Source organism: Diabrotica virgifera, chromosome 3, assembly GCF_917563875.1.
Source record: "Diabrotica virgifera virgifera chromosome 3, PGI_DIABVI_V3a".
Lineage (NCBI taxonomy): Eukaryota > Metazoa > Arthropoda > Insecta > Coleoptera > Chrysomelidae > Diabrotica > Diabrotica virgifera.
In genome coordinates, this window is record NC_065445.1 from 233069308 (window position 1) to 233084551 (window position 15244).

The following is a 15244-nucleotide window of genomic DNA, read 5'->3' on the forward strand; positions in this document are numbered from 1 at the left end:
GCAAATCTAAAACCGGAAGTCCGATGTCAAATTTCTCATCTTTTGTCATTCTACCTGGTATAGTGACGGAGGAGTTATATTTGCGGTCGGACGGAGAGACAGCCTAGGTCAAATTTCTCACCTTTAGTACCAAGCTCGGTTTATAAGCTTTCATGTGACACCTCATTTGTCATTCTACCTGGTATAAAGACGGAGGAGTTGAGTTTACAAACAGACAGACAAGACAGACGGATGGACAGATGAACGTGGATAATTCAACGTTTTCACATTTTTTCAAAATTGGTGAAAACAACAACATAATAAACTTTACTTAATTGGTGTTTCAATACTACCTATTTTTTAAACATTAGGTACACAATATTACAAGGTTTCTAGCAAGTTAAACTTCATAATGATTTAAAATAATCAAGTAAAAACCTATCTATACATAATATTATACTATATTAGAACATACCTAAAATACACAAATGATATACACTGCGGTGCAAAAAAATCGATCCACTAAGAACTTGGTGATTTTTGATGTTTAGAATTTCCTAAACCTGTTGTCCGATTTAAGTGATTTTTTACCACGTTCTTGCCTTATTCATTGACGATATCGCTGTGATAATATTGTTGCTAGACAGTCAAACTATCATTGTATACCGGGTGTACAAAGCGAACTGTGTTTTTTTCTCAAAGTTCGCATCACCCTGTGGACTATTCTGGCATTTATAAAATACTGAAATTAAAACCCAACTATAGCCTCAGATTTTCTTAATATTTTATCTTTCGATTCATTTGCCCATGTTGGATAATAAAAAAGTTCGGTACTTTAACAACTGGCCATGTTTGTCATCAGTACAGGGTGAATTAGAATAGGTATTTATATGATCTGTGAAATGACTTTATATTTTTATTCATTGAAAAAAAAATGTAATGCAATATTCTAATACACTTTAATAATACTAGGCCTGGATGCCGCGTACCAAAAAGTTTATTAATAGCAAGCTGAAAATTTGTTAATAGCTTAATGGTGTCTAGTCGGACAAACTTGGATGCACAGCAACACTGGAACAGGGGAAAATTTAATTGTGGAACAGGTTACGGGTTTCGAATGTCAGACAACGAAAACGTCCCATGTATTTTGTCGGACAGAACTTCCAAGTAATTTGTTACCCTTTCATTAAACTTTCATGCAAAAATCAGACTGCTATTTTCCACCTACATAACTCCGGTCATTTGACATGTTCTACGTGTCTGACTTGTTAAAATGTTCAACATATTTGTCGGACAAACATTTTTTCATATAATATGATACAAAGTTTGCTATTGAATAAATTTAAAAACAACTTCCTAGTTTTCACAATCATAAACTTGTCAGGATGACAAGTCAACAATTAAAATGACGTTCCACAATTAAAACTTTTCCTGTTCCAGTGTTCCCGTACATCAAAGTTTGTCCGACTAGACACGGTTAAGCTATTAACAAATTTTCAGCCTGCTATTAATCGACTTTTTTTGGTATTCTTGTTCCCATGATCATTTTTCAGTGCGTCACAGTTTTTCGATTTCTCTCTAATGCATTAAGTTAGATGAGACGGAAAAAGCGGTAGCTCCGTGATTAAACACAAAAATAATGCAGCATTACAATGGTTATATACATAAGATGTCTATTCCTAACCTACGTTTGATTCGTTGATATTTAGAATGCGCGTTTTTTCTAGCCAATCAAATACACGTATTACGAACATTTGACGAAAACTTCGTTCATTTTGGCCATTTTTTAGAAGTGTCAAAGGGTCAAGTGACGGTTATTATTCAGGTCAGTATTTTACAATGAACTGTCAATACGGATGGAATAGGCACGAAGACAATTAATGCAGCCACGATACAAGAGAGAGGTCCTAGAGAGAGACAGACAAGGTGCTGGAAACTTTGACAGGCCGTGTAATTTGAGTTGCCTATATCAACTTAAATCGGGGAAATATAAAAGTAAAATTCTAAATATAAAAAAAAGTAACATAAAAACATAATCAAGGACTTCTTCACTTTATATAAAACAGTCACTAATTAAGTATTTAAATAGTTTTAAAATTATTTAACTCCCAAATACTTTAGGAAAGTAGGTATTTGTTTTGATAAATACAAATAACAATTCTGAAAAGTATTTAAACTGATTTAAACACCAAGTATGGTACTCTGTACTCTATTTACTCTGTAAATCCAAAAAAGTATTTAAATTTTGAAATATGTACTGCCAATCAGCCCTGAAAGTTAAAATATGAGGTACATTCAACGAACTGTCAATACTGATTCAATCAGGTCCATTTATATAGGCAATTCAAATTACACGGCCTGTCAAATTCTCCAGCACCTTGTCTGTCTCTCTCTAGAACCTCTTTCTTGTATGTTGGTGGCAATCTCGCTTCACTATTTGAATGGGACAGGGCCATTCCATCCGTATTGACAGTTCATTGGTATTTTATGTACCTGTCATTTTGAAATTTCGAATTCGACTTCCCTTGTGTTTCACAACGTCTTTGTGCATTTTTTTGTGTTTTGGTTTAGAATTTAGTTCGTTAAAAGTTAGTCATTGGCGTGAGGAGACTAGAGACATTTGAGATGTACCGAAGAGTGCTAAATATCTCATGAGTAGATAGAATAGCCAACGTGGAGGTAATGAGACTTACGCATAAGGAACGAGAAGAACTAACAAATAAGAAGAAAACTGAGATATATGGGACATGTGATGAGAGATGTATATCTAATACTCCAGGTCATTATGCAAGAAAAAGATCTATAGTAAGGAGACGTAACTCATGGCTGAAGAACCTTAGGAACTGGTTTGGATGTAATAACAATGAATTATTTAGAGCCGCGGTTTCAGAAATAAAGATCGCTCTGATGACTGCCAACTTTTGAAGCGGAGACAGCACCTAGAGAAGGAGATAAAAACACAATTAATGGATAGTTTTGTGTCATTTTTTAATGATTCCATATTTATAAATTTAATTAACAATATTGTTTACTTTTTAATTTTATTCCCCTTTATAAAAAATAGCTACATGTTAACATATTGTGTAAAAATCAAATATACTAAATTACTAATTAGTTTAATTCCACCAGCTTTTCACCTATGGCTAAGTACGATTCTAGCATCTGTCAGATTCGTCAATAATTACATGAAATAAGTCTCGACACACCCAATACAGTATATGACGTCATAATTAATGACGCACTGAAAAATGATCATGAGAACAAGAATACGCGGGATCCAGGCCTGTACGTGAAGTATACCTATAACAACATAACTTATTTTTATACTATGTATTATCTAAAAAGCACTATAAATAACAAGTCCAAACTATTTCGGATTTATCAAAGTCCAACAAGAATCGCCATCTTTATCGTATATCTGTCATTTTTAATGATTTCTTCCCATTGTCCTCAAAAACATGTAGTACGAAATTATGCTTCGATACATCTAAAAATAAAAAAAATATATAAATACTTGCAATTACTATGTAGGCTTTTGGGGTTCTAAGCCAATAAAACGCTACGCTTGGCCAGTGCGTGTTGGCGAGTTGGTTCGGGTGTGAAGGGAGGAAAGGGTGGAGATGGGAATGCATTGGGTTTGGACATGGTTTCCCGGTCAAGGGATGCTGGGGAAATCCATGAGCTTGCGTGGGCAGGTGTGCTATTCCTGAAGTAGATCTATCCCCTGCCGGGATCGCAGCAGTAGAAGTATTTATCAAAAGGCAAAGGCTAGCATAAGACTATCTGCAATACAAACAAATAAATTCTATATACAGCGAGGAGTACGACAAGGAGACAGATGACATCGTTCTTATAGCCGATCGTATGGATGATACAATAAAAATTTTGAACAAATTATATCACGCTTCTTTAGACGTCGGACTAAAGATTAATATTTACAAGATATAACAATGACTAATCTGGTGCTAAATCGTAACATTGTTTTTGATGGAATGGATATTGAGCAGACTGCATCTTATCAGTACCTGGGACATGAAATTCGGTTGGGAAGAGAAAACTAGACGGGTGAGCTCCCACGTCGCATAGTATTAGCCTGGAAAGCGTTTGGTAAACTGATCTATGTATTTAAATTGGACTTAACATATGCATGAAAAGAAAAATCATTGACCGGTGTGTGTTACCTGTACTTACCTATGGAGCAGAAACATTAACACTCACAAAAAAGATAGTGAACAAAATTCAGGTAACTCAGAGGGCTATGGAGCGCCAGATGTTGGGTGTATCGCTGAGAGACCGAATCCCAAACGAAGAAATACGTCTTAGAACGAAAAGAACGCTGTTGAAAAAATCGACGCTGGAAGACGCTGTCGAAAAAATTGCGTTGTTAAAGCGGAATTGGGCAGGACACGTCGCAAGATTGTCAAAATCGTCACAGACATCGTCGCCGATGGACAAAACGTATTGTCGAGTGGAAGCCACAAGAAGAAGCACTACGTAGCAGAGGACGCCCACCAACCTGGTGGACCGATAATCTGAAGCATGTTATCGGTAACTGGATGCGAGCTGCACAAAACAGAGACAGCTGGAACGAGCTGAGGGAGACCTATGTCCAAAAGTAGACGCGTACGGGTTGACGATTATGATAGTGACTATATAGACAACTAGAGACACTAAATCCGGATGAAGAAATGAAAACTCGTATAGAAATTGCAAGAGGAGCATTTTTTAAACTTAGATCTATTCTGAGCAACTCTCAGCTGAATTTACAACTAAGAATCAAGTTCCTAAAACGTTGTATGTATCCTGTATTATTATATGGATGTGAAACCTGGATCATGAAAGTTAACATGAACAAATTAGAAGCCTTCGAGATGTGGTCATATCGTAGAATGCTCAGAACATCTTGAGTTCCACGTATTTCAAACAGAGAAGTCTTAAACAGAGTAAGTCAAGGCGAAGGTGACTTAATCAAGATGATAAAAAAGAGAAAACTTGAATATCTCGGGCATATAATGAGACGTAGCAGATATAGGATGCTGTAGTTAATACTCAACGGAAAGATCGACGAAAAAAGAGGAATTGGTAGGAAGAAATATTCATGGCTCCGAGACCTTCGTCAATGGACTGGCTTATCAGCAGATCAACTCGCCGGTCCGGAATAAGAATGGAGCAACTGTAAATTTTGCCAATTTCTGTTTATTGCGTAATTAACTTCTAACATACTGTGTAAAGATGTAGTCCTGTCGCCAGGGGGGGTACAACGGCCTCCTTAATTCAGATGGACTTACCCAAGTTTTTTTTATATATTTTGACCCGTAGAATACGAATTTTTTGGGTAACAGTTGATCCGGATGTCGATAAGATTGTTATAGACAAAGAACTTGAGGAATTACATAACAGCGATTTCTCGCAAAACAAAACATCTTTTTGTATTTTTTGGGTCATTTTAAGCAAAAAATATTCCTACAAGTTTTTTCGTAGAATGTATAGTTTTCGAGATAACCGCGGTTGAACTTTCAAAAAATCGAAAAATTGCAATTTATGAACCCGAATAACTTTTGATTAAAAAATAAAGTAGCAATTCTGCTTACCCCATTTGAAATTTTAAGTCAAATTATATCGGTTTTGATTATTTGCATTGCTAAAAATTAATTTTTTTATTGTTAAACTAATCTATAAACACATAGTGTTTCCCGTGCCTAATACATACGTTTTAACGCATGCTACGTAGAAATTGCCTCGCTTGCACTTGTAGCTACTCTACCTACTCGTTCGATTTTAAATGAGAAATCATAGAAAACATCACTCACATACTAGGTGTTTATAGCTTTGTTTAACAATAAAATAATAAATTTTTAGCAATGCAAATAATCAAAACCGATATAATTTGACTTAAACTTTCAAATGCGGTAAGCAGAATTGCTACTTTATTTTTTAATCAAAAGTTATTAGGGTTCAAAAATTACAATTTTTCGATTTTTTGAAAGTTCAACCGCGGTTATCTCGAAAACTATGCATTCTACGAAAAAACTTGTAGGAATATTTTTTGCTTAAAATGACCCAAAAAATATAAAAAGATGTTTTGTTTTGCGAGAAATCGCTGTTATGTAATTCCTCAAGTTCTTTGTCTATAACAATCTTATCGACATCCGGATCAACTGTTACCCAAAAAATTCGTATTCTGCGGGTCAAAATATATAAAAAAAACTTGGGTAAGTCCATCTGAATTAAGGAGGCCGTTGTACCCCCCCTGGCGACAGGACTAATGATATAAAAGCGAGATAAATGTAACTATGTGCTGAGCCACTACAGGGTAGTTGCGTCGTTATTGAAATATACACTATTGTTGGAGAAATAAATTCCCAACACTAATATTTAATAAAACTACACTTTATGCTAAATTTTTGTAATACTTTTATTATAAGTATAACCAATAGTTTTAAAAAAAAAATCAATTTAATGTTGGGTTTTTCCAACATTTAGGAAGACTTTTCGCTGGTTTTGAATCTCGTTGGAAGCTAGGAATCACTAAGACACTTTTCACAAATAAACTTTATTCTTCTTCTTCTTGTGCCACTCATATCGTAGATTGGAAATCATCAAGGCTACCCTGACTTTGTTTACAGCTGACCTAAAAAGTTCATTAGTGGTGCAGCCAAACCACTCTCTCAAATTCCGCATCCACGACATTCTTCTACGGCCTGGATTCCGTTTTCCTTCTATTTTTCCTTGCATTATATTTTGAAGTAATGCGTATTTATGATCTGTCATCAGGTGACCCAAATACTCGAGTTTTCTTCGTTTTATCGTTAATAAAATTTCTGGGTCTCTTCCTATCCTTCGTATTACTTCAAGATTTGTGATTCTTTCAACCCAACTTATCTTCAGCATTCGACGGTAGCACCACATCTCGAAACTTTCAATATTTTTTATGTTGTTCTGTTTGAGAGTCCAGGCCTCTACACCGTATAATAGCGTGTTAAATACGTAGCCACTTAGCATTATTAATCGTAGAGGGATGCTTATATCTCTGTTGCAGAAGAATTTTGTCATCTTTATGAAGGTGGCCCTGGCAATTTCGATACGTCTTTTTATTTCATTGTTTTGGTCTCCAGTTTCGTTTATTAAAGTTCCCAAGTATTTATAACTTGATACTTTTTCAATTTGAGTGCCGTTTATACTAATATGTGCTGGTTGTGTCATGATTTTACTGAAGACCATATACTTGGTTTTTTTGATATTAATGTTTATGCCATAATAGTTGCAAGCAATATTTATGTTTGTAAGTAATCGTTGTAATTCTTCTACTGTTCTTGCAGCTAGTACAGTGTCGTCGGCGTATCGAATATTATTTACAACCTCTCCATTGATTACGATTCCTTCATTTGCTTGCAAAAGGGCTTCCTGACAGATGCTAGAGGAACTGTTGGAACAATTGACTATAGATCCTGAAGTGCTTGGAAGCATAGCATATGCAGATGATTTGTTGTTGATCATAGATGCAAACTCAAGAAGAGAATTAGAAAATAAATCAAATGAAGTATTAATAAGAGTAAATGATTGGATGAATAAAGTAAAATTAACAATATCAGATTTAAAAACAACATATAGTTTAATAAAAGAAAATTTAGAAAGAGATCCAATTATAAAAATTAAAGGGAAAACAATAAAAAGAAAAATGGAAACAAGATATTTAGGTATTATAATAGACGAACAAAAATTATTTACAAAACACATGAATTGTGTCTGTGAAAAGGCAACAAAGATCATGCATAGCATTGCTAGTCTAGCACAGAAGGAATATAGAATTTCGTTCCGACAGATGAGAATATACCTAAGTACAATACTTGCATCAATTGTAGGGTACGGTTCAAGTGTATGGGCACATAGATTAATAAATAAAAAAAATGCAGAAAAATTAAATAGAGCTCAGAGAGGATTTCTTGTAAGAATGACGGGAGCATTTGGAACAACTGCAACACAGGCACTCACAGTTTTAACTGGAGTAATGCCAATGCATTTAGAAACACAAAAAAGAGCATGTAATTATTGACTAAAAAAAGAAAAATATGAAAAAATAATACAAATAATAGGATTAGATATAAGAAATAAAAGAGAATTAAAAGAAATAATAAATAGAAAAAGACAAAATGAATGGGAAAATTCAACAAAATCTAGACGTTTATACAATTTTATACCAATATTAGAAAACATTCCAAATTATTTTAATCCAAAACAAGGTTTAATACACTTTTTAACAGGACATGGACCGTACCCAACATATTTGGAAATATTTAACTTAAAAGATGATGCATATTGTGAATGTGGAGAACTAGGTACACCAGAACATATAGTGTTACATTGTGAAAATACTATAGAAAATGAAGAACATAGAGAAATGAGAAGAAGATTAGAAAGAATTGAAATAAGAGATATATTACAAAATGAAGAATATTTTGAAATATTAAACAATCTCACACAAATAATATCTAAAAAACAACAAGAAATCTATAATAATAGGAGAAGACAACCAATAATCCAACCCTGATGAAGTTGAGTAAGATAAAGTTAAAATAAATAAAATAAAATATAAATTCAGAAATAGATATTTACAATTATAATAATAATAATTCAATATACAATAAATAAATAAAAATAATAATTCAATACATAATTCATGAAATTAAAAAAAAAAAACTACCAACTCTCTTCTGAAAATAGAGGGACTGTCTTTATAACTTAGAAGGGAGTTGATAGTACCAAAAATATTTTAAATTGTTTATTTAAATTTGTTTGTTAAACGTAATTAATAGATTATGGCAAATTGTTAATTGTAAAAATATATTTAAGAGTTGAGTAAAAAATGTAAAAGTATAAAAAAAAAATATCTGTAATCCCATCAGGAAAAAACGACCTGGATTAGTCACTAGAGGCCAGGTCATATGTACAAATAATAAATAAATAAAAAAAAAGTCGTAGCTAATATCGAAATGAATAAGAATCGCTATAAATTGCTACCATCATGGCGGCGTCGAAATTAAATAGCGACCTCGAAATGAATTAGAATCAGGGCCCAGCTGCTGACCGTTTCTCACTAGGCTCAAGCGCGCTTTCGCAAAGCGAGTCGAAAGTAGGGAGGTAGGGAGATAGCGTTGAATATCCCTACCTTGGACTGGCTTTGCAGGAGGTTCGCGCCAGCACGCTTGAACGTAGTGAACAACGGCCAACAGCTTTTCTCATTTTCTTTTGTAAATTACTCCGGAATTCAAAAAGATATTCCGATATGCATTATTTTACTATTTGACAGACAAAAATGAAATTGAAAATAAAAGGTGACAATACTTTAAACGCTTTTTCCTCAAATCTGCTTTTTTTTCAAAGGCTGTAGACATTGTACCTCAAAAACTACTTGACCGACCCACCTGGAATTTTGTATATATTTTCTTTAGACATTCCTTGAGTTAACGCTTTGAGATATTTTTTATGCTTATTCAAGTTATACTTCTTTACCGGCGATAGAGGGTGAATTTTTATATGGTAAAACCTAGCGACCGTGCGCATGCGCATTATACCTTTGTTCTGATTGGTTGGATGTTCAAATGACATGTCAAAAATTATCCAATATGGCAGCTGTAGCATAGCTGTGGTTTGGACGGTTTTTGGTTATGTCGTTGATTGATAAATATAGAGTGGTTGTTATACTGACTTTTTAAATAGTGTTCATATTATATTTTTGGACTTATTAACATGCATGTTGCATGTCATTGTGGAAGCCCAAACTGTGTGAGTGCGATTTTTAATCGCAAAATTACTGATAAAAACCTATTCGCTCGAAGAGGTAGAGTGTGGAGAACTGTTGTGGATAACATCAATCAACCCGGAACGATTTACGATCTCACTTATTCAAAACTAAAGAATCGGAGAATCCAGTTATTACTGTCAATGATTACTGGTAAGTGTTTTAAAAATAAGTTGATAAAATTTGGTTCCTACATTTGAACATAGCCACTTTACACATTGCAAGTAATTGCGAAATTTATAGCACAAGTTCTTGCAGCAAGAACTTCTGCAATCAGTTGCAACTTGCAACTAGATTTCTGCAATAAAATGATTACGGGGTACAAGTAATTGCATAAGCTGACATGAAATAGACAGAAACTTTGACCTAACCATAAATTTTAGGTTATGTTGTTTTTATAAATTAAATGTGATTTTTTAAGTAGAGTTATCAGATATTAGATTAAAAAGGTTAGATTATTGAGAAAATTATAATATGTGTTATATATAACAATTGCAGAAAAAATTGCATGAACATGTTCTATTTAGCTGCAACTTCTTGCAGCAGAACTGCAGACTGTCTCCCTATATGCAATAAACCATTAGCTCAAGTGATGCTCCAGCTACAATTTGCTTAATCCATATTTTATAACTTTTCCTCAGCTTTTCGCTTTCATGTATCACATTGTTGTTAGCATTAATGGTTCTGATTTAAGTCGAGCTGCAATGCCACTTTTTTTGAATGGCGTAGTTAACCATATATTATCTGGTAAAGTATCCAAAAATGTTTCTTACGAACTTGGTGTCAGTGTTCTGCTAACTGCAAATTATATTCATATTTACCAGTTTTACGTGGACTCATTTAACTTTTCTCTATTGTTTGAGAATAGTCCGTCCGCTACAACTTTTCCCATGCGGTACGATTCATTTTCAATCAAATTAAGTCAAAACAGGAAGTGGAACGTATGCCGATGTGTGTAGTATATAGTATACAGTATACAAAATGTATATACACATCAACGTTCGTTTCAATTTATGTTTTGATTTAGTTTGATTGAAAATGATTCATACCGTATGGGAAAAGTTATAGCGGACGGACTATATCTGCATAAGTATGCTCTACAAACTCTACATACTGTAAATCACTCTGTTTATAATGATCAGCTATTCCCCAAAAATTATTAAATGAATTGAGTCATTCTTTTTTTATATAATTTCGATTTACATTTAATGTTACATTTATCGTTACATCGAGGTCCCAATTCTCTCATTTACGTTAATTTTACAGTTTTTCTAGTGTATTCTTGGTCAGGGTTCCTCAGTTTCTTCAAAATATTAATTTTGGAAACACCTCTTTGTCTCTCCTTTCCAAGATTTTTCTTCTTTGGAAATTTTTCCTTAGCAGACGTATCTAATAATAACACTAATGCCTTTGATGCAGGAAGGGGTTTCCGCTGTTGTAATTGAACATGTAATCCACTGTGAACATCAGATATAACAGTGGAAGTTAGTTCACTCGTAAATTATATAGATGTTACAATGTGTTTATAAAAATATTCATCAATAATAGAAATTTATAGTATTGTAACATTGGTTACAAAGTTTTTCCCACCGAGTGATTCAAAATTTGCACTTACAATGAGGTTATTTTATTAAAAAACTTTATATTTAGGTACATGATAGGATAAAAGTTTTTAGATCAAAATGAAAGTTGTCCTTTATAGAAATCATTTAAGCAATAGTTGAAAAACATTATAAGTGGAGTTACAATGTTATTCATATCAGGTGTAGTTGTGATCTAAAATTTAAATTGGATTAATTTTTTTTTGTAGGCTATACAGATAAATCAAAAAGTAAACATAGAGGACAATGATGCATTAGAGACTGGCATATCATCTCATACGGACAACACCGCAGGAGAGTTTTTTTATATTTGAACAATTCAGCTTCACTTCAAAGAAAGTTGGACTCCTTGAAAAAAAATTTAAACTCACCGTTTGGACTTACGGAAGATATTGAAAATGCTATAAAGTAGGGATATTATACGGGATTTGTATATACTTTTGTAAATAATATATTGTATGATATTTTAAAAGAAAATAATGAGTACCACCAGTGTTACTACAAATGGCTAGTGAATTTAGTAAGTAATTTTGCCAATTTTGTAAAGTTGGCAAGAAAATAATTACTAAATAGTTGGCAATTTTGCCAATTTTCGCAAAATTGACCAAAAACAAAAAAATATCTACTAAAAACACTAGCCAGTTGTGTCTGAGTTTAGCGAACCGACTATAACTCTTGTTAAATTAAGGTTGAGTTTACACTTTTGACTTGCCTACAGATTTAAAAATATTTTTGTCATAATATACAGTATGTCCCTGTAAGTTGGAACCATAATATGGAAAACTTTTTTATTATTCATTTTACGAAAAATAGTTGTTCCACATAAAAGGCTCTGCAATATTTAGAATCTCTGATTCAACCATCAGATAGTAAATTTTTATGGGTATTACACAGGGTATGTCAAAAAATATGAATTTCACTCAAGAGAAAAGTAGCTTTATTTTTACAATATTGAACATTGTTATTATGAACAGTTAATTGGAATTAGAACTATATTCTAATATGCAATTACATCCTTATAATTGAAAAAGAAATTAAAAATTTTTCTCGGCATATATCATCAACATTATTTTCTGTTATTTCAATTATGATAACTTTTGTTATTAATTTTACGAAAGAAAAGTTATAGAATGTTCTGCATGATCTAAAACCTAAAATATAACCATCTTATATCAAATATTATCGATTTTGTATGAGGTATATAAAAAAACTCTTTTTTATGACGACAAAGAGTATAACTTCTTACGTGCGTACACAAGTACACACACTCTTTTTTTTTGTTTAACAACAATAATTATGTTGATTTTCACCGTTTTTGCAAAAAAAATCGTTGTTTTGATTTCCGAGTGATATCAAAAAGTCAAAATTCGATCAAACTAAAAAAACTCAACAGCGTTACCTCGAGAAACTCATAAGATAATAAAATATTTTTGAATTTTTTGTTTACCATGAGCTAATGGTGAGTTTTGTTGTCCACCGCAAAATTTATTATATTTTGAGGTGTCTTCAAAAATTTGCCACCGTTGGTTTATTTTTCAATATTTTTCTTTTAATTTTTTCTTGAATAGTCTATGAATTGTAATAAATATGCCTATTTAATTTAAAAATAAAATAGTTCTACCACACTTAATAAATATAAATAGTTATACCATACTAATATTGATTTCAACCCCTAAAGCCTCCCCGTTAAACATAGCTATGACACGATTTTGATAGGCAACCCAAGCTAGAAATATTTGTTTATGTATGAAATTTAATAAAAAAATGTTTTATCCGGCAAGCAGATGGGTACAGATCGACCTATATTCGGATCTTAAACTAACATTAATTGTATCATTGAATCTATTAAAGGCTAACATAAATACTAGAAATCATGCAGCGATTATCAGTAAACTTCGAAATGTAATTCTTACCTTTAAAGTAAATTCGTAATTTATGGTCACAATTTTTCCAGCATTTAAGGCTACTTCTTTTTTAGCTACTGAACTGAGCATCAAAATAAAATTCTTTTTGTCTTTACCAGCAGTGTTGTACCATTTCGTGTCAAAAGCAATATCTTGTGTTATTTGTGTCTAAAATATTTATTAAGCATCATTGTGTGGTCCCAGTTATATGTTGTACTCGATGCAACGAGTGCAACATACCACTGGTTCTTGCATTTGTGGGTTACAAGAAGGCTTTTGATTCGGTAGAGTTTGAAACAGTACTGGAAGCTCTGAAGGAAAGCCGAATAGACTACAGGTACACGTCATTAATCAAAAACAGCTATGAGAACGCTACATCAAGTACTTATACGACTATACGAAGACACAGAAAAATTCAGCTTAGGTCGAGGAGTAAGACAAGGAGACAATAGTTCACCTAAATTGTTCATGGCAGCTCTAGAGTCAATATTTAGAAACACTCAACTGCAAGATATGGGCATTAGGGTGCATCGAAAAAGGCGAAAAAAAATTTTTTTTGCGATGGAAAAGTAATACCTCACAAAAGTTGCCCAATCAACTGTAAAGTATTTTGGTAAAATTTTTTTGAAATTGGAAAATATCTTCTGCCTCCCCCCTCAAGACAATTAAAAATTTTGAAAAATTTTAACAGAGGATAAAAATTTTTATTTCGAAACGAAAATGTAATAGCTCACAAAAGTTGCCCAACACACTATTTAGCATTTTAGTAAAATTTCGTTGAAATAAAAAAATATTTTCTGCTCCCCACGGCAACTAAAAATTAGAAAAAATACATTAATATGCAAATTTCTTTGGTAAGGGAAATGTAATACCTTATAGAACTTGAATAAATAAATTCGGTTTAAATTGGACAATATTTTCTTGTTTCACAAGGCAATTAAAAATTTTACTTATAGCCCAGTCGGGATAGCATTTGACCTTGCATTTGGAGCTGCCCCAAATTTTATTTTTCTAATCTTTAGGGAGGGTCAATATTAGTATAAATTTAAAATTTCGACTGAATTCCACCGTTCCGTTAGCCGCCATCTTGATTTTAAACGAGAACTGTTTTTGCTCAATATCTCCGCCATTTTAAATTTTTTGGCAAAAAGTGTTGAAACTGAAATTGTTGAAAATGCGATTTTCTATAATTTCATTAATTATGATTTTTTCGTGCGGTCGATATTTTCCGAGTTATGAGGGGAAAATAGTGACAGTTGTAGCATAATTATTGAATTATTAAATTATCTCGTTTATTATTAGTTTTACAACAAATATATGTCTATACAAAAATGAAGAGAATTTAATTTTGTGCAATTTTGATGCCGTTCATTTTTTTGATAAAATCAATATTTAAGGTAGTACGTATGTGGTAAATGTGCGAGCGTAAGACCTGATTGATTTTGTAGCAATTGTTTTTGTTCAATATCTCCGCCATTTTCAAATTTTCGACAAAAAGTGTAAGAACTGAAATTGTTGCAATTACCATTTACTACAATTTTTCGAGAGAACCAGTGGCGGGTCTACAAGGGGGGAAATGGGGAAAATTTCCCCGCCCCCAACAGGGTCCAAAATTAAAAAAAAAATGTTGAAACATCACGATATTTTAGCTGACATAAAACTTAAAATATCGACAGACAAATTCAACCAATAAAACCCGCTAGTTAATAAAATTAAGTGATCTTAATGCATATAATGTCTTTTTATGTCTTTTATATTATACTTAGTTTGGTTGATGTTTCATTGGAAGTTTCAAAAATTGTATAAAATATACTTCTCTTTATTTTTGTTTGTGTACAATTATTCGTAAAGTTAATAATAAATGAGACAATTCAATAATTATGCTTCCCTTCCGCTTCCATTATTGTCCCCCCTTAACTCGGAGAATATTGATCGTATAAAAAAATTGTGCCAAAGAAATT

The 15244-nt window shown here is 32.6% G+C and overlaps 1 long non-coding RNA gene across 1 annotated transcript; it reads right to left on the reverse strand.

Moving 5' to 3' along the window:
• Positions 1 to 882: 882 nt before the first annotated feature.
• LOC126881599 (uncharacterized) lies at positions 883 to 13645 on the reverse strand. Its single transcript, XR_007696927.1, has 2 exons — positions 13293 to 13645; positions 883 to 3466 (listed from the first exon to the last, which is right to left on the reverse strand). It is a non-coding gene; the product is annotated as an uncharacterized LOC126881599 (long non-coding RNA).
• Positions 13646 to 15244: the final 1599 nt, after the last annotated feature.